This window comes from Ambystoma mexicanum, chromosome 1p (genome assembly GCF_040938575.1).
Source record: "Ambystoma mexicanum isolate Mex_15411 chromosome 1p, UKY_AmexF1_1, whole genome shotgun sequence".
In the NCBI taxonomy this organism is placed as follows: domain Eukaryota; kingdom Metazoa; phylum Chordata; class Amphibia; order Caudata; family Ambystomatidae; genus Ambystoma; species Ambystoma mexicanum.
In genome coordinates, this window is record NC_090921.1 from 519,473,122 (window position 1) to 519,493,963 (window position 20,842).

The following is a 20,842-nucleotide window of genomic DNA, read 5'->3' on the forward strand; positions in this document are numbered from 1 at the left end:
GCAAATCGACTACAAGAAAACACAGCTAGATTTGAGGGTCCTGTATAGTGGAAGAGAGGCCTACACCTAACATTGCAAATTGAGTACAAGAAAACACAGCTAGATTTGAGGGTCCTGTATAGTGGGAGAGAGTCCCACACCTAACAGTGCAAATCGACTACAAGATAAAAACACAGCTAGATTTGAGGGTCCTGTGCAGTGGGAGAGCGGCCTACACCTAACAGTGCAAATTGAGTACAAGAAAACACAGCTAGATTTGAGGGCCCTGTATAGTGGGAGAGAGGCCTACACCTAACAGTGCAAATTGATTACAAGAAAACACAGCTAGAGTTGAGGGTCATGTATAGTGGGAGAGACTAAGAGGCCTACACCTAACAGTGCAAATTGACTACAAGATAAAAACACAACTAGATTTGAGAGTCCTGCACAGTGGGAGAGTGGCCTACACCTAACAGTGCAAATTGAGTACAAGATAAAACACAGCTAGATGTGAGGGTCCTGTACAGTGGGAGAGATGCCTAGACCTAAAATTGAGTACAAGAAAACACAGCTAGATTTGAGAGTCCTGTACAGTGGAAGAGAGGCCTTCACCTAACAGTGCACATTGAGTACAAGAAAACGCAGCTAGATTTGAGGGTCCTGTATAGTGGGAGAGAGGCCTACACCTAACAGTGCAAATTGAGTACAAGATAAAAACAAAGCTAGATTTGAGGGTCCTGTACAGTGGGAGAGATGCCTACACCTAACGGTTCAAATTGAGCACAAGAAAACACAGCTAGATTTGAGAGTCCTGTACAGTGGAAGAGAGGCCTACACCTAACAGTGCACATTGAGTACAAGATAAAACACAGCTAGATTTGAGGGTCCTGTATAGTGGGAGAGAGGCCTACACCTAACAGTGCAAATTGACTACAAGAAAACACAGCTAGATTTGAGGGTCCTGTATAGTGGAAGAGAAGCCTACACCTAACATTGCAAATTGAGTACCCGAAAATACAGCTAGATTTGAGGGTCCTGTACAGTGGAAGAGCGGCCTACACCTAACAGTGCAAATTGACTACAAGAAAACACAGCTAGATTTGAGGGTCCTGTATAGTGGAAGAGAGGCCTACACCTAACATTGCAAATTGAGTACAAGAAAACACAGCTAGATTTGAGGGTCCTGTATAGTGGGAGAGAGTCCCACACCTAACAGTGCAAATCGACTACAAGATAAAAACACAGCTAGATTTGAGGGTCCTGTGCAGTGGGAGAGCGGCCTACACCTAACAGTGCAAATTGAGTACAAGAAAACACAGCTAGATTTGAGGGCCCTGTATAGTGGGAGAGAGGCCTACACCTAACAGTGCAAATTGATTACAAGAAAACACAGCTAGAGTTGAGGGTCATGTATAGTGGGAGAGACTAAGAGGCCTACACCTAACAGTGCAAATTGACTACAAGATAAAAACACAACTAGATTTGAGAGTCCTGCACAGTGGGAGAGTGGCCTACACCTAACAGTGCAAATTGAGTACAAGATAAAACACAGCTAGATGTGAGGGTCCTGTACAGTGGGAGAGATGCCTAGACCTAAAATTGAGTACAAGAAAACACAGCTAGATTTGAGAGTCCTGTACAGTGGAAGAGAGGCCTTCACCTAACAGTGCACATTGAGTACAAGAAAACGCAGCTAGATTTGAGGGTCCTGTATAGTGGGAGAGAGGCCTACACCTAACAGTGCAAATTGAGTACAAGATAAAAACAAAGCTAGATTTGAGGGTCCTGTACAGTGGGAGAGATGCCTACACCTAACGGTTCAAATTGAGCACAAGAAAACACAGCTAGATTTGAGAGTCCTGTACAGTGGAAGAGAGGCTTACACCTAACAGTGCACATTGAGTACAAGATAAAACACAGCTAGATTTGAGGGTCCTGTATAGTGGGAGAGAGGCCTACACCTGACAGTACAAATTGACTACAAGATAAAAACACAGCTAGATTTGAGGGTCCTGTACAGTGGGAGAGCGGCCTACACCTAACAGTGCAACTTGAGTACCCGAAAACACAGCTAGATTTGAGAGTCCTGTATAGTGGGAGAGAGACCTACACCTAACAGTGCAAATTGAGTACAAGATAAAACACAGCTAGATTTGGGGGTCCTGTACAGTGGGAGAGCGGCCTACACCTAATAGTGGAAATTGAGTACAAGAAAACACAGCTATATTTGAGGGTCCTGTATAGTGGGAGAGAGGCCTACACCTAACAGTACAAATTGACTACAAGATAAAAACACAGCTAGATTTGAGGGTGCTGTACAGTGGGAGAGCGGCCTACACCTAACAGTGCAACTTGAGTACAAGAAAACACAGCTAGAGTTGAGAGTCCCGTATAGTGGGAGAGAGACCTACACCTAACAGTGCAAATTGAGTACAAGATAAAACACAGCTAGATTTGAGGGTCCTGTACAGTGGGAGAGATGCCTACACCTAACAGTGCAAATTGAGTACCTGAAAATACAGCTAGATTTGAGAGTCCTGTACAGTGGGAGAGCGGCCTACACCTAACAGTGCAAATTGAGTACAAGAAAACACAGCTAGATTTGAGGGTCCTGTATAGTGGAAGAGAGGCCTACACCTAACAGTGCAAATTGACTACAAGATAAAAACACAGCTAGATTTGAGGGTCCTGTGCAGTGGGAGAGCGGCCTACACCTAACAGTGCAAATTGAGTATAAGAAAACACAGCTAGATTTGAGGGTCCTGTATAGTGGGAGAGAGGCCTACACCTAACAGTGCAAATTGATTACAAGAAAACACAGCTAGATTTGAGGGTCATGTATAGTGGGAGAGACTAAGAGGCCTACACCTAACAGTGCAAATTGACTACAAGATAAAAACACAACTAGATTTGAGAGTCCTGTACAGTGGGAGAGTGGCCTACACCTAACAGTGCAAATTGAGTACAAGATAAAAACACAGCTAGATGTGAGGGTCCTGTACAGTGGGAGAGATGCCTGCACCTAACAGTGCAAATTGAGTACAAGAAAACACAGCTAGATTTGAGAGTCCTGTACAGTGGAAGAGAGGCCTACACCTAACAGTGCACATTGCGTACAAGAAAACACAGCTAGATTTGAGTATTCGTATAGTGGGAGAGAGGCCTACACCTAACAGTGCAAATCGAGTACAAGATAAAAACACATTTAGATTTGAGGGTCCTGTACAGTGGGAGAGATGCCTACACCTAACAGTTCAAATTGAGTACAAGAAAACACAGCTAGATTTGAGAGTCCTGTACAGTGGAAGAGAGGCCTACACCTAACAGTGCACATTGAGTACAAGATAAAACACAGCTAGATTTGAGGGTCCTGTATAGTGGGAGAGAGGCCTACACCTAACAGTGCACATTGAGCAGAAGAAAACACAGCTAGATTTGAAGGTCCTGTATAGTGGGAGAGAGGCCTACACCTGACAGTACAAATTGACTACAAGATAAAAACACAGCTAGATTTGAGGGTCCTGTACAGTGGGAGAGCGGCCTACACCTAACAGTGCAACTTGAGTACCCGAAAACACAGCTAGATTTGAGAGTCCTGTATAGTGGGAGAGAGACCTGCACCTAACAGTGCAAATTGAGTACAAGATAAAACACAGCTAGATTTGAGGGTCCTGTACAGTGGGAGAGAGGCCTACACCTAACAGCGCAAATTGAGTACAAGAAAATACAACTAGATTTGGGGGTCCTGTATAGTGGGAAAGAGGCCTACACCTAACAGTGCAAATTGACTACAAGATACAAACACAGCTAGATTTGAGGGTCCTGTACAGTGGGAGAGCGGCCTACACCTAATAGTGCAAATTGAGTACAAGAAAACACAGCTATATTTGAGGGTCCTGTATAGTGGGAGAGAGGCCTACACATAACAGTACAAATTGACTACAAGATAAAAACACAGCTAGATTTGAGCGTGCTGTACAGTGGGAGAGCGGCCTACACCTAACAGTGCAACTTGAGTACAAGAAAACACAGCTCAATTTGAGAGTCCCGTATAGTGGGATAGAGACCTACACCTAACAGTGCAAATTGAGTACAAGATAAAAACACAGCTAGATTTGAGGGTCCTGTACAGTGGGAGAGAGGCCTACACCTAACAGTGCAAATTGAGTACCCGAAAATTCGCCGGTCAGGCCATCAGGGCCTGGGGTTTTGGTGTTGGGTAAACTTTTGATGGCCAGCAGAATTTCTTCTAAGGAGATGGGTTGGTTAAGTGGTTTGCGAAGCTCTCCCTCCACCCAGTAGAGTTCAATGTCATTTAAGTAGCCTTGTAGGGCATCGGGGACAGTGGTGTGCTTGGAGCTATAAAGTTCCTGGTAGAAGGAGCGGAATGCGTTGACGACTTCCTCTTCTGTGTGCACCAGTGTGCCTTTAGCATTACGTACTCTCTTGACCCGGGTGGATTTCCTATCAGCAGCTATCAGCCGCGCCAGCAGGGCTCTGGGTTTCTGGCCTTCGCCGTATTGCCAGATTTGGTGTCTCTGGCCAAGAAATTTCAGTTCTCGCTCCGCTATCTTCCCGAACTTAAGAAGTTCTTCTTTTAGTTCTGCTTGGATGCTTGGATTGTCAGAGTTGGAGCATTTAAGTTCTAAATTCTTTAGTTGGCTCTCACTCGCAGCTAGTTTGCGTCTGATCAGTTTCAGTATCCCATTCTCCTTTGTTATACACACACCTCTGACGTAGCATTTTAAAGTCTCCCAGAGTGTGCCTGCCGAAGGGACAGAGTCTTGATTGACTTCAAGAAAAGCCCCGATTTCCTCTCGTAGTTCGGCAGCAAACACCTGGTCCGACATTGAGCCTGGTTTAAACCTCCAGTGGGGGGTTCCTAGTCTTGTGGTGGGGAGCCCGCATTCCAGAGCTAGCATGGAATGATCAGAGAAAGTCTTAGGATGAATTAGGCATGTTCCCCACTGGATCGGACTCCGAGATGATACTAGAAGGTAGTCAATCCGCGAGCTGGTGTTGTGAACAGCAGAGTAGAAGGTGAATTCCCTGGCCTCCCAGTTAGTGTGTCTCCATATGTCTACCAGGTTGAATGCCCTGCACATTTCTTGGATCTGAAGGCTCGCTTTGGATGGGCGAACAGATGTATTGTGTGATTTGTCTTTCAGATGGTAAATCAGCATGTTCATGCCACCTCCCCAGATGATTGTTGCAGCCCTCGAGTTGTGATGGAACCCAGTTGAAGTTGTTCGCTCCATCCACATTGGGGGCGTAGGAGGTCACGAGAATCACCTCTTTTGCTGCCAGGATCCCTCTCACCAATAATGTTCTGCCCTCCGCGTCCTTCTCCAATTTTATCAAGCTGAACTTGGCTTTCTTGTCAATGAGGATGGCCACCCCTCTGGCGTACGACGAATATGAAGAGAAGTACCTGTGGCAGCCCCCCTCTCGAGCCCACCGGTGTTCGGCGTCTGGTAGGAGGTGCGTCTCTTGTAACATGGCCACATCGGCTTTATGCCTCCTGAGGTAGTGAAGGATTTTCTGAGTCTTCGCTGAGAGGTTGCCTCCTCTAATGTTCCAGGTTATTACCTTGAATTTGGCACTTAGGCATTGAGGTGTGTTAGGCGCTTGGTGGTATCTATTGCGGAGAGCGACGATGGTGCAAAGGTAGAGTGATAATAACCCTTGATATTTTTTCCGTGGTGTGTCCAGGAGACAAGATTGAAGAGGATTGGGGGGTAAGGTGACGGGGGGCGAGGCCCCTGAAGGTGCGATTCCCCAGCTGTCTCTGAACACCCTCCCTTTCGCGGGCAACCCCCAACTGGCCCGAGATCAGTGACCCTCCCAAACAGTAAAACCATTAACATTGCTGCGCCTGGGGCGCTAGTAGCCTTCCAAGGTGAGAGGCTCCATTATTGATACAGGAGTGTGATTCTCTGATGGTGTCGAAGGGCTTTGCTAGGTCCGATTACATGCCTGCGTGTTGTCTCATGGCGGGTTCCTCCCCACACAGCCTCTTTGCGGCGGCCTTGGGTTGTTGTTGTTGAGGGCTCTGCAGCCAACTCGGTCGAGGAAGGAGTTTCCCTCCTCGGGTGACTTGAAGAATTGGACCTTCCCAACGTGTTGGACCCGTAGTTTAGCGGGAAATAGCATTCAATAAGTTATCTGATTGTCTTGTAAGCAACGTTTGACACCCGCGAAGGACCTCATTTGCGCCTGGACGGCTCGTGAGAAATCTGGGTAGAATTGGATGTATTCTCCATCAAATTGAAGTTCCCCCTTGTCTCTGGCAAGTTTCAGGATGGTGTCCCGGTCCTTATAGTTAAGTAATTTGACTATTATGGGGCGTGGGGTTGCCCATGGAATCGGGCGAGTAGTTGGAATCCTGTGAGCTCTCTCAACAACAAACAATTTGAACATTGCTTCGGCTCCGAAGAGTTCTATGCATATTTTCTCGACGTGGTCTTCCATCCTCATATTTAGTTGTTGTTCACTGATCCCGACTAGCCGTATGTTGTTTCTTCTGGAATGCCCTTCTAGATCCTCATTCTTTGCAATTGTTGTTTTCATTTGGTTCTCCAGGGTCGACACGTTGGCCATTAGCTTTGTCGTGGTATCGTCTAGGTCTGAGAACCTTTGTTCACCTGTATCAAGCCTGTCTGCATGCTTATAGATGCAATGCTGTAATTGGTCTACTTTGGAGGACAGTGCATCCCTCTTGCAGGCGAGGCTTTCAATCCTGGCTTTCAGGTCGAGGAGGATCTCTTTAATGTCCACCGCTGGGGGGGTTCAACTTCCCATATTTCTTCTTGCGTGGGTGACCCCGGTCTGCTGGCGGGTCCAGGTGTTTTAGCTACAGCTCCAGGTTCAAAATTCAGTTTACGCTGATATTTGTCTGCTTTCCCCATGATGCGACTTGCGAGTCCAGACTGCAGTATGTGTTGGAGCTGTGGCAGCGTGTGGTGTGCCTGAGGCTGTGCATAGCTCCTTGCTCTCTGGTGGTGGAACAGGATATTTGGTTGATCAGAGTTGGTAGGTTCTGGATTGAAAATGTAGTGTTCGACGGTACCAATGAGACGGTCACCACTATATGAGGTCTGTATATCCTGGAGTAGATGTCTTTTCCTCGGGGGCGCAGGTCGTCAGCTGGGCATCGAGGACTGTATGGTTGGGGTGGTGGATTGCCTCTGATGCGGTCTCTCCTTTGGCTATTTTGGGGATGTATGGAAGTGGGGGGGGCGTGACCGTGTGCAGTAGGTGTTGTAAAATTGATTGCTGTGTTACGCGTCTGTGGTGAAATACACACGACAGGGCGTTGTTCCCCAGTTCCAGATCAATACTGAGTCTCCCTCGGTTTAGTCTGAGGGTGAGTAGGCTCTCTTTAATGTCCAGCGCTGGGGGGGTTCAACTTCCCATATTTCTTCTTGCGTGGGTGACCCCGGTCTGCTGGCGGGTCCAGGTGTTTTAACTACAGCTCCAGGTTCAAAATTCAGTTTACGCTGATATTTGTCTGCTTTCCCCATGATGCGACTTGCGAGTCCAGACTGCAGTATGTGTTGGAGCTGTGGCAGCGTGTGGTGTGCCTGAGGCTGTGCATAGCTCCTGGCTCTCTGGTGGTGGAACAGGATATTTGGTTGATCAGAGTTGGTAGGTTCTGGATTGAAAATGTAGTGTTCGACGGTACCAATGAGACGGTCACCACTATATGAGGTCTGTATATCCTGGAGTAGATGTCTTTTCCTCGGGGGCGCAGGTCGTCAGCTGGGCATCGAGGACTGTATGGTTGGGGTGGTGGATTGCCTCTGATGCGGTCTCTCCTTCGGCTATTTTGGGGATGTATGGAAGTGGGGGGGGCGTGACCGTGTGCAGTAGGTGTTGTAAAATTGATTGCTGTGTTACGCGTCTGTGGTGAAATACACACGACAGGGCGTTGTTCCCCAGTTCCAGATCAATACTGAGTCTCCCTCGGTTTAGTCTGAGGGTGAGTAGGCTGATATTTTGTGGGGTCTATTGGAGGTACTCCCTGCTGAGTTCAGTGGCCGTCGCCTCCGTATTTGGAGTTTCTAGCAGATAGTCATTGAGTCCGTGGTAGACAGCAATACTAGGCTGGGCGCATACCTCTCGTTATGTTGCTCGCTGCCACCGCCAGAGGCTGTGCTGGGTAGGGCGTCTCGCTTTCAAGATGTTCATGGAGTTTCTCTTTTGTGCATATGTTGTTGCTCAGCAGTGGTGTCCTCTGTTCGGGTGTGCTGCAGGATTCCAAAGAATTCAGAGCGTTTCAGTTTGAGGAGCGCGTCCTTGTGGACAGGTACTCTCATTAATAATGCGGCTCCGAGTCGCGAGGAGTTGAGTGAGTAAACCCTGCTCCCCGGCGTGTTTGTTGGTTCTTCCTGGTTGTGAGTGCGAGACCGGAGCTCACAAGGTGGGGGTGGTCAAATCGCAGCCCGAGTTCGTGACGGGCCCCGCCTGCAGCCGCATCCACCTCTTTTCCCCTACAGTTTTCTTTCTTCTCCCTGCTTTCGAGTTGTTTGGGACCCCGGTGTACTGTATGTGCCTGCGTGGAGGGCACTCCCCACTCGGCCTGCGGCTCGCCCGCTGCTGCTCGGGAGTCGTTGTTGGGAGGTGGAGGGAGCTGGGCTGTGGACGTTGATGGCCCCTCACCAGCCCAGCTTGGAGGGGGGCGGAGGTGAGGGAGGGGGTCTCTCACTGTATGCCGCCCTCGCACAGATGCTCCCACCAGCAGTTCTGTCCGTTGTCCTCTCTGTGCCTCCGTTTTCGCGCAGTGGCCGCACTGGTGTCTGCCTCGTGAGTTTGGGCACACCGGGGGCTGCTGCTCTGGGGCTGGGAGGAGCTTTTTGCCTCTGACGGCGTCGCCACAGCCGGATTCACCCGGATTCACCCGCAGTCTACCGCCGCTCGGGCCCCCCTTTGGTTGGCCGACTCTGCAGCGCTCTTGGCCACCTAGTGATTTAAGGAGTTGGCCTGCTCGTGGGTGCTGCAGTCGGCTGGCTGCATCGTCCCTGTTCCCCATGTCTGGATGGTCACACTGGGTGCGGGAATGCACCCGGGCCCCGATGTGTCCGGGTTCTGTAGTAACGTGGGATTACGGGCGTTGGGAGGGATCACCAGCAGGGATTTTGGCCTTAAAGCATGTGTCTTCACTCATTGACGATTTGTGTCAATAGAACGGGTTGTTTGTCCATCAAAGAAGCAGCAATTGCATAGGATTCATTGGGAGCCTCGCAGGAGCTCACAGGGGAGCTGCCATATTGGTCGGCTCTCTAGCACCCTCTTACTGAGAATCTTTGACTGTTTTCAAGAGGGTGGTTCAAATGGATTTGGGGAAGTTAAATGTTTTCCAGTACAGCAATTCAGTACGTGGATGACTTACTAGTTTGTAGCACTTCAGAGCAGTGTAGAGGAGATTCACTAACGCTCCCCACCCTGCTTGCGGAAAAGAGGACAAAGAAAAATTGCAACACTGCCAGCAATGCTCTGGTCTTGGCGGTCCTGTTTTATCACTGTGAGATAGGCATGGCGTCAAGAGAGACGACACAGACAACAGAACTCATGTTTCAACAAACTTTATTAAAATGTCAGGATGGTGAAAGGCCTAACTTGCCCTATTACTAAGGTATGGACTTGTCTTTCCTAAAGAATACTAAGGAAAATCAGAATCTGTAAGTCCAAATCAAAGTTCTCTCTGTGTCCAAAACCTATGCTTGCCCTCACATCTAAACATAAACAAAGTGTGGGATTCTTCTCAACCAAAATAGTGTTAAAATATAAAGTCTCAGCTGCTCTCAGCTTAAGTTTTTCTTGAGCCTTCTGCTTCAGGGTCAATACAGTTCCAATAGTTGTTGGTCTAACCAATGTTCTGCCAAATCTTGAGGTTCCCTTCCACAAGTTCAATTTACCACAGTTCACAAAAAAGGGGTTCTTGAGGACCCCTTCCCCAAGACAACGTTTCTCAGTTCTTTAAGTTCTCAGGATTCCCTTCCCCAAGATTGCACTGTAGCACTTATATGACTTGCCACAAAGTCTCATGCTTTTCACCATCAAGGGGCCACTGGTCTAGGTGGAGTTGTTAGACCACACAGTCTGCCTGTGCTCGATGGACCCCAGCCGGCCCATAGGACTGGGGGTTTCCAAACAGCACTTTAAGATAAGCAGCAGTACCCTTGACATGGATGGGGATGCAGATTCGTACCTTTGCACCAAATCAATAATGACAACTCAATAGTATGGCAAAGGGAGTCCGTTGAATGACAAGTACAAAAAACGGGGAGTTCAATGAATATCAGCAATCGCTCGATCTTCCTTCTCGCTTCAACTCCAATTCATTTCAGAAAAAACATAACATTTATACCCAAAACTCGTCATCACTGACGTGTAACTCTTAAAACTTAGCATGCAACTCGATTGGTTCTAGGAAGGTAACTTTAATATAGGTATTATATATTTATATGGTAACGGGGAAAGGGGATTGAATAAACACTGTTAGGTGGGGCAACTAAGCACTTCCTTCAAGATGGCTACTGTAAACGTCACTAAAAGTACAACATCTCATTGGTTCTACTGACTATTGGATCCTAGATTACATGGTCCACTATGATTGGGTTGGCATCAACCCCACGCATATTTTTCCACTTGGGCTTAGCAGCGTGCAGAATAGCCGGCCAGGTGCAGGGAGTTCGTCTGTACCCCCAATTATTGCTACAATCAATCATCACTTCAGTGGTCATGTGTCAATTATTTCTTTATGGTTGGCCTCGAGTCTGCTTCTTGGCCTGGGAAAGTTAAGGCGTCTGTGTATGGCAAAGGTCCATGTGTAGGTGTGAACGTTTTATCCCTTCATTCTGGTCTGGTCACGTGATCCCGACACCGTGAAATCGGCCTTTCCTTCATACAATTTAGTGTATTTGATTTAATTCTGCCAGTCGTCTGCCATCTGTGGCTTATCTTGCCTTTTCTGAACAGGATACTCTGTTCTTCTTTCTCTTAATTGTATCCACTGTTGGTCTATTTCAGCTGATAAGACCTTGGCTTCTTGGCATGGTTACCTTCGTCTGAGTTTCTCTCTGTCTTTAATTCTCGATTTGTTTGCTGCAAAACTCTCCTCTTGAGACCTTTAGTAACCCTTGGTTGATTCTGCTCTTGTGCTTAGTGGAAGTATACTTATATAAAGTGCCTTTTTGAGGTAGATGTATGTATAGGTGGTGCTTTCCGCAATCTATCTTACTACTAAGCATAAGCAAGCCTCAAGATTTCTGTGCTTCTTGTGGTTACTTTGCATATGTACACGTTTAAACTAACTGAATATCTTCATCGCGCATATGGCATAAGTTTCTGACATCTTGACATCAATTATTTCACTTTAGGCTCATGATGTCACTTATCCATGGTATTTCGTCTTGTTTGTCATCATTCTCGGGTCGTCATATCTTCTATTTGTGAGTCAGTCTGGGTGCTTATGATGTCACCATTCGTCTTCCTTTGGTATATTTTTAGCTTCTTGAGGTATTGTATTCTGACAATCGTCATTCTGTCTCACTTGTCGATATGGTTTTCTCTTTGGGTACCTTACTGTCCAGGTTTTATTAGGTGTCGGTACTTCAACAGGTGCTGTTATTCTGAAAGGTACTGGACAGAGCCCAACTGCGGCTCTCTGCTGGTTTATTTGCTCATCATACGTCACATATTTTGGCGGGAATGTTCCTGGTACTTCAAAATGGATGGAGTGCAACTCGGGCTTGGCACCTCCTCTACACACCCATCACAGGTCACACAACCAGGAGCCCTATGCGTCTCCTTAATTTGATTTGCACTGTATGTGAACTTCACAGTGAGGAACTCACAGGTCTAGGCGCAGTTGTCAGACCACACAGGGTCCACCCATCACAGGTCACTCAAGCATAAGTTCCCCCCTTTGGCCTTTGTTGTAAAACTCTTGTACTTCAGTCTTTTGCAAGTCTTCTCCACATTGGTTGGTCAACCTCTTTGCTTTAGTTCTGTTCACAATGCTTCTTTCACTCAGTCTGACATTCCCTGTCAGTTTAATTTTTCAAAGTTCAGTCAGTTTTTAATATGCTGGTATTTAATGCACTTTGGTTTTTATTTCAAATAACTCTTTTCATTCTGCTTGCCATTGAATATTGCATATTTACATTCACACTGTACTTCTCATTCAGTTTTATATTAAAGTTAGCCTAATTGCCTTTAAATAGTACTTTCGTTCAGTTCCATGAACCGCTACTTCCCTGCGGTTCCCTGGGAGCGCTCTTCTTCTCGCCAGCTGGGAAGCAGACCGCCTTCACTTCGCTTCCTTGTCGGGCACCTCTCTGCACATGCCAGTGATCGGAGCGGCTGTGGATTGCAACCGTTCTGCTCTTCTCTTGTTTCACAGCTCCAGCTGTCCTCCTTTACTTCCACTGGTTCTTGGTCCTGCCCCCACCACGTGACTCACTCGCTCTGGGTCTTGTGGGCAATCCGGGATCGTAACCAGTCTCCCGACCTCCTGGTCTGCTTCCACCAAGACAACTCTCTCTCCTTGCAGTAAGGCGTCTCTCTCCTCTCTCCTTGATTTGGGCTCAACCTTGCATACACATGAGCCTTGTTATTAGGTCTCAGGTGTGTGTTGTTCGTTGACATTGCCTGACCATAACAAGTCCAATCACTGGGACATACCTGACCTTCAGTACTGGATGTCTGCATACTCCTCTTCTTCATCCCAGTACTATTGTGCTGTTTCACATAGGATGTGTACATTACTCCTAGTCCCCTCTTCTTCATCTCAGTACCAGATAGCGGTGAATGGGGAATAATGAGTTGGGATTGTATATTTATTTATTTATTTATTTATTTATTTATTTAAAGATCGCTTTACACCAAGGCGCTGCATAACCCATAAAGGCTGAGGAAGGGTCAGATAAGTCAGTCAAAGGAGATACGACCTTTTTTTTTCTCCAAACAATCTTTTTATTTGATTTTAACAGTAAACAATCATCTCAAGAGCATCGATTCAGTTATTGTACAATTCGTTTAGAGATGAACATAACAAACCAACACATAATCAGGAGGGGGTAGTGCGTTCATTGGGGGAGGGGTAATTGGGGGAGCTGTAGATCTTGGGGGTGTTGCATTGGACAATTGTCTTTCGCAGGGGGGTCTAGCTGGTCATTGTTTGAGGTGGGGTGCCTCTGGGGATAAGTCCTAACCTCCGCTGCTCCTGATTCCGAGCTAATAGCACTCAGGGGGGTGAGTTCGGTATGGGCTTCGAGACTGGTTTTCAGCTTACATTAGTCGTATTTGTCTAGGGAGCAGAGGGGCGGTGGTTTCCTTGCCATTCCGGGGCACTGTTCCGCGTAGTCTAGGAAGGGGGCCCAGGTGTCGAAGAACTTATTTCTATTTTCCATGCAGATGGCGGTTATTTTCTCCGCGACTGCAATGTCCCAGCATTTGGCCACCACAGGCTCACTGCAGGGCCCTCTGAATTTTTCCATAGTCTTGCTATAGCTGTTTTAGCCGCTGTGAGAAGTTGTATGCATAGGTTTGCCAAGTTGCCAGATAGCGGGAATTGGCCATCTCCTGTGCTGCCCAGAAGGACTATTGCTGGGTCCCATGGAATTGTTAGGCCTGTGATCTGCTTGATAAGGTCCAGAATCTCCTTCCAGTACTTTGTGGACATTGGGCATGTACAGAGCAAGTGATACAGCGTGCCTGTGTCCGTGCATCCTCTCCAGCATTGCGGGGAGATCGCTGGATTGCTCTTGTTAAGGGTCTCTGGAGTTAGGTACCATCTGTAGCAGGTTTTGATTCCCCTTCCTTGTTGGTGACGCATTTCAAGCTCTTTTGTGTTCTGGTCCAAATGTGCCCCCATTCTTCCGTTTCAATTGTTCTGCCGATGTCCCTTTCCCATTTTTCCATGTAAGCCTCCTTTTTGTTGGGCTCTCCTCTGTCCAGTAGTCCGTATAAGGCCGATGTTTTCCCTCTGGGGGGGAAGCACTGTGAGCGTTTGTTCCAGCGCCGTTAGTTCTCTGCAGCCCTGAGTTTTCATGGGCTCGTGCGAGAGCCAGTGTCGGATCTGCACGTAGCGGAATCTTTCTGTTTCCAGCACCCCAAATTTTTCCTTGCATTCTTCGAATGTTAGCGGGGATCCCTCCGCATAGAAGTCTCCCACGTGTTTCAGCCCTCCTGTTTTACAGCAGTCAAAATTATTGGGGATCTTTTTGGGGGTGAAGTCCGGGTTATCCCAGATCGGGAATAGGGGGCCTATTGTGCTCCCACAGTTCCATCACCTGGCTGCCTTCCTCCAACTTTCCACTGTGTTCTTGGTTGCGGTTAGGGGCCCCTCTTTGGGGGGGGTCGATGGGTCTGATGATGTGTGGGAGCGCTTCTGGGGGGCTTCGGCACCAGTCCTCCTCTAGTTTCCCCCAGCGAGGTCTATTGGTGGTTAGTTTCCAGGTGAATGCCGGTGAGAGTTGGGTGGCCAGGCAGTATCTTTCTATTTCTGGGGCCCCCGGGCCTCCCGATCCCTTGCTCCTTGTCACCACCCGTCTAGCTATTTGCGGCTTCTTTCCCTCCCAGATGAATTTCATGATATTTGTTTGGAGCTTCTGTAGGTCTTTCCTGGGGATGGTTATTGGGAGGGCCTGGCAATGGTAGAGCACTCTTGGTACCAAGTTCATTTTTACTGCTGTTATTCTTCCCAGCCATGACACTTCTTGCTTTTGCCATCTTACTAGGTCTGACTAGCTCCTTGAACAGTGGGGGTAAGTTTAGCTTGTACACTTCCTCCATTTTCCGTGGTATCTTTACCCCCAGGTAGGTGAAGTGTGAGCTGGCCCACTGGATGGGGTGGTTGGCGGCTATCATGCCTTCTGGGGTGTTAATCCCGAGGGCCGTGGATTTTTCGGGATTGATAGAGAACCCCGAGGCCGCTCCGAAGCAGGCCAATTCGCTCCACAGCGCCTCCAGGGATGACTTGGGCTTGGTTAGGGTTAATAGGCCGTCGTCTGCGTACAAAGCTATTTTGTATGTTCCCTCCTCACTGTTAGTCTGCTTATTAAGGGGTTTTGGTGAACTCTGCAGGCAAATGGCTCCATGGACAGTGCAAATATGAGCGGGGATAACGGGCAGCCCTGCCGTGTGCCTCTGGTAATCTGGATTCTGGATGATTTGGTCCCGTTTATCCTCAGCGCTGTGGTTGGGTGCTCGTAGTTGGCTAGGGTCCATTTCTGGAACTTTGGGCCGATGCCTAGGTGTTTTAGGGCTTCCTCTATGTATCCCCAGTCCAACATGTCGAATGCTTTATTCGCGTCTAGCTACAGGATTGCCATTTGTTCGCCTGTCCTGCCTGCGGGTTCTATACTGTTTATGGTGCGCCTGGTGTTGTCAAAGGTGCTTCGGCCTGGGATGAACCCCGTCTGGTCTGCGTGGATCAATTCTGGGAGATATTTTGCCAATCTGCTTGCCAAGATTTTGGAGAAGATTTTTGCGTCGTTGTTTAGTATCGTGATTGGTCTGTATGAGGAGCAGGGCTCCTGGTTTCTCCCTGGTTTCAATATCAGTACCGTCAGGGACTCCTCCATTGCGGGGGTGAAGGAGCCAGAGTTCAGAAAGGTGTTGTACAGTGAGGCCAGGTGGGGGGTCAGAACATGGGAGAACTTTTTGTAGAATTGGGCGGTCAGACCGTCAGGGACTGGGGCTGTGTTTTTCAGTGATCGGATTGTGTCTGCTACTTCTTCTGCCGTGATGGGGAGTTCTAGGGCGTCGAGCTGCACGAGCAAGCGGTCTCTTTGGACTGTTTGCAGGTATTGGGCTTGTGCTTCCTTGCTCGTGGTAGGGCCGGACATGATCCCCTTATGGTACTTGGTGATAATTTCTGTCTTCTCTGCTTCTGTGCAGCAGGGCTTGCCCCCTTGATCTTGGAGCGTTAGTATTTTGTTTCGGGAGTGTAGCTTCTTCAGCTTTTGGACTAGCAGGCGGTTGGCCTTGTTGCTGTTTATATAGTAGTATTGCTTTGTGTAGGCTAGGGCTCGGGCGGTCTGATCTTCCAAGTGCATTTCGAGTTTTACCTTCGATTTTTTAAGTTCTCTGCCTACCTTCCCTGATTGGCATGCTTTGTATCGTTATTCTGCTTTACCCACTTCTGCCTCCAGCTTGGAGAGTTGGAGTTGGTGCCTCCTTTTCTGTGCTGCCGTGCATTTGATCGCCACACCTCTGATGACAGGCTTCATTGCGTCCCAGACCATGGCTTCCGAGGTGCCTTTGGCTGAGTTCTCTGTGAAGTAGTTCACGAGGGAGTCCTGGAGCTCGGTGCTGGATGCTATATCTACTAGGACGTAGTCTTGGAGTTTCCAGGCTCTCTGCGGAGGTGCTGGGAGGCCTTCGACTTGTAGGCTGGCTATGACTAGGGCATGATCAGATATGACTCTGCGACCAATTTGGATGTCTTCGATGCAGGGGAAGAGTGCGCTTGACATCAGCAGGAGATCTATCCTTGAGTAACCTCTGTGTAGTTGGGAGTAGAATGTGTAGTCTCGTTCTTCTTGGTGAGCCAGTCTCCAGGTGTCAATTGTGTCTGTTTCCCTCAGAAATTCTGCCATTCCCAGCGCCTGGGAAAAGTCCTCCCTAGAGGGTGGAAGCGTCTTGTCCCTGTTCGGGTCTGGGGTGAGATTGAAGTCTCCTCCGATTAGGTGTCATGATGCCCGCTCCCGGGGAGCCGGTTCAAGTCCTGCGTCCCCGAAAGCAGACATCCAGTCCCCAAGGAAGGACCCAGCAACCCCATATAGGGGCCCTTTGGACAGTGTCCTGGCGCCTATGGCGCCAGGCTCATAAGACATCAGTCCTGGCGCCATAGGCGCCAGGCTCATTATGGAAGTGCTTGGGTGCACTTACCTGATGCAGACCATGCTGCAGGATCCCGGCCTTCTTGAGGCCTGAAAGGAACTACTTTACCTGTGGGACTAATTTACCATCCGGGGGCGTGGCCGGGGAAGGATACATACCTGATTGGAGGAAGGATACATACCTGGAACTTCTCTCAAGGCTATTTAAACCCCACCCGAACAGCCACACGTGCTTCGCGTTGTTCTGCATCTAGCAGCTGGACGCTCACCGTGTCTGCTCCTGCATCCTGACTTCTGCCACGCCTGCCAGCATCCTGGATCACCTGCAATGGAAGAGAAGAAGAGAACAGAAGAAGGAAAAGTTCTTACCTGCTAAATCCGCATCCCGGAGACATCTCGCCGACAATCCTGAAAAGGAAGACTTTTATTTCAAAGCTCATCGCGTCGATCGCTGCAGCGCCGCATACCACTCACCTTTACAGGGCGCCTCCATGTTCAGCAGCGATCATCCGGATTTGCAGTCACGCCCCAGCGCCTAGGGAGAAAAAGACCAGAACAAAAGGTGAGAGAGAGAAGGGAATAAGGAAAGCTAAATCTCCATGTTAAGACTTACCTGTTGATTCATTCCCTCTTCATTTCGGGTCCGCGCCGCATCCTGGCATTTCCGGACCCCGGCACCTAAGGGGAAAAAGAGACATCAGCGTTAATGAGCGAAGGAAAAGACATTACCAAAAAACGCTCATTAAAGACTTACCTGATTTCTACAAGGATTTCACCTCTCATCTCGGGTCGGTGCCTGTTCCCCGGCATTCCATACCCCGGCCCCTATGGGGTAAAAGACACTAGCATTAGTACATTAATGCATGGACACAAGGGGAACCTCTTATCAAAAAAACTTACCTGGAAGCCAAGCAAGTTTGGTTCTCACCAATCCGAAAATCCAGTGAAGTAACTGGATACCAACGCGCCCCTGCATCAGAAGCAGGATGGAGAGCTCGTCCTTCCAGACCCTAAGGTGAGACGCTACGAGGAATCACAGAAGGGTTTCGAGGAGGGTGAGAGGGGAAAGTGGGAGGCTGATTGCATTACCCCGCAGACAGTTAATCCCCTATTTTCGCCTACAGAAGGATACTTCTGCGAGCCAGACAAGCCAGATTTGGGGGCTCGGTCCAGTCCGTCTTCCGAACCCTGCGCATCACCTTAGAAGAGGTCACAGCAGCGCAAACCAGGCCAGCGCCTCCGTGGGAGTCAGGTGAGCGTTACAGAACGCGAAGCCTTCCTACAAATTCCCACCCAGGCGCTATGGAAAGTTCTGAGACTGATCAGTTGGCCCAATTACTGGGGGAATTACGGGCCGAAGTACATGCTGCTCGTCAAGAGACTAATGCCCTCAGGAGGGAATTAATAATATCAAAGGAAAGAACTGATGACCTGCAAGGTCAAGCTGGGCAAACTCCTCTACCCGGTTCCGGAGGGAGCCCCGCTCCTGTGGTTTCCAGTAACCCTGTGCAGATTAATCTAACTGGAAACATGCCGCTGGCCCCACCCGAACGCTTTGCTGGGGACCCCAAATGATTCGCCGTATTCATGAATCAGTGTCGTTTGCACTTCCTATGCAGACCTGGGGCCTTCCCTAATGATCAGCCCAAGGTAGCCTTTGTATTGTCATATCTCAGCGGCTGCGCTGCCGATTGGTCAGTTCCACTGGTTACTCAAGATGACCCGATTCTCCGTGATTTTCAAAGGTTTCAAGCAAGCATGGAAAGGTTATTTGCTCGACACTCTCAGGGGCAGGCTCTGGATGACGAACTTCTATCCCTGCGACAGGGCAATCAGGACCTCCTATCCTATATTGCAACCTTTAATAGACTAATTGTGGAAACTGGATGGCCAGAGGATAAAAGAGTCACGTTGTTTTATCGAGGCCTACGCGGAGAACTTAAAGATGTCTTGGCCCAAGTTGTAAATTCGCCCCAAGAATGCACAGAGTATATAGACTTAGTGGTCCAATTGGATCACAGACTTCAAAACAGAAAAGCAGATCGGTCCAGGTTTGAGACCCGGGTGTTGGTCAAGACCCATGCTAATCCCAAGGGAGTTGATGTCTCTGAGCCTATGCAAATTGGAGGGGTTAAAGGACCCTTAACTCAAAAGGAACGTGAAAGGAGGTGGCAGTTAAAATTATGTCTTTATTGTGGGAATTCTGGACACTTTCTACGAGATTGCCCGGCAAAACCGCCCAGAAAGGCGGTAGGAGCCGCTGATAAAAACCATGAAGACTCTGTTTCGGGAAACGACTCCGCCCGACAAGTGTAGGGGTCCGCTTGCCGAGCTTGAAAACTAACTCTCAGACCTCGCATTTCATTGTGCCAATGGTTCTCGTAGATCCAGAACAGCCTAAGCGGTTGCATGCAATAAAGGCATACATCGATAGTGGGGCTATTGGAAACTATGTGGATCGTGAATTGGTCTCTAGGATTAACCTCCCTCTCCGTCCTAAAACCAGCAAAGATGTCATCACCACAGTCGATGGAACTGAAATTGCCTCTGGACCGGTAACACATTCCACTACTGAGGTGACTCTTATTGGTCCCGACGGCCATCGGGAGGGTGTTGTGTTTGATGTAATCAAGGCTCCACAGTTTCAGGTTATTCTTGGAATCCCTTGGTTAGAGACACATAATCCTCGAATTGATTGGCGAGCTAAGAGAATAACCTTCCCGGATTGTACACAAACCTGCTACCCAGAAAACCTGAAGATTAATCTAGCATCTGTAACCTCTGCCTCCATGCAACTACCTCCGGAATACCAAGACTTTCAGGACGTCTTCCAAAAAGAACAGGCCAACACGTTACCTCCTCACAGATCATACGATTGCCAAATCGATCTGGTGCCTGGTGCACAACCCCCTTGTAGCAGGATTTATGCCCTTACCGAACCTGAGAATCTGCATTTGGGACAATATTTGGATCAATACCTAGCTAATGGTTTTATTCGCCCGTCAAAGTCCCCAGCATCCTCGGCTTTGTTCTTCGTTCCCAAAAAAGAAGGCGACCTTAGAACTTGTATCGATTACCGCGCATTGAACCAGATAACGGTTAAAAACCGTTATCCTCTGCCTGTGATCCCTGAACTCCTTGACCAGGTGAAGGACGCTTGCATATACACCAAGTTAGATCTCCGGGGGGCTTATCATCTGGTACGAGTTAAAGAAGGCGACGAATGGAAAACTGCCTTCCGTACTAAATACGGATTATTCGAGTACCAGGTGATGCCTTTTGGATTGTGTAACGCGCCGGCTGCCTTCCAATACTTCATGAATGATGTCCTTCGGGAACTCATCAATGTTTGTGTTGTCGTATATATCGATGACATTCTGGTGTACTCCTCTTCGGAATCTGATCACAGAAAACACGTCAGGGCAGTACTTGAAAAACTGCGCCAACACAAACTATTTGCTAAATTGGAGAAATGTGTTTTCCATACCACAGAAGTCGAGTTTCTAGGTTTCATCCTGACACCCAAAGGAGTCCGAATGGACTCAAGAAAAGTGGATGCCATCCTCAAATGGCCATCACCTAGCTCTGTAAAAGGGGTTCAAAGCATGCTTGGCTTTGCCAATTTCTGTCGCAGGTTTATCCCGGAGTTTTCACGCGTGGTACAACCCATTACTGCACTCTTGAGGAAAAATAAACGTTTTGAATTGTCTGAAGAAGCCGAGCAGGCCTTTCAGGATTTAAAAGCTAAGTTTACCTCTGCACCTATATTGAAACACCCGCGTCCAGATCTCCCTTATGTCGTCGAGACTGAGGCATCCAGCCTAGCCATGGGAGCTGTCCTGTCCCAAACAGATCCCGAAACCAACCAACTGCATCCCGTAGCATTTTGGTCCAGAAAATTCTCGGCACCCGAGGTTAATTATGAAATCACGGACAAAGAACTGTTAGCCATTAAGTCCGCTTTTAAAGCCTGGCGGCATTATCTGCTTGGCGCTCGACATACCATCACAGTG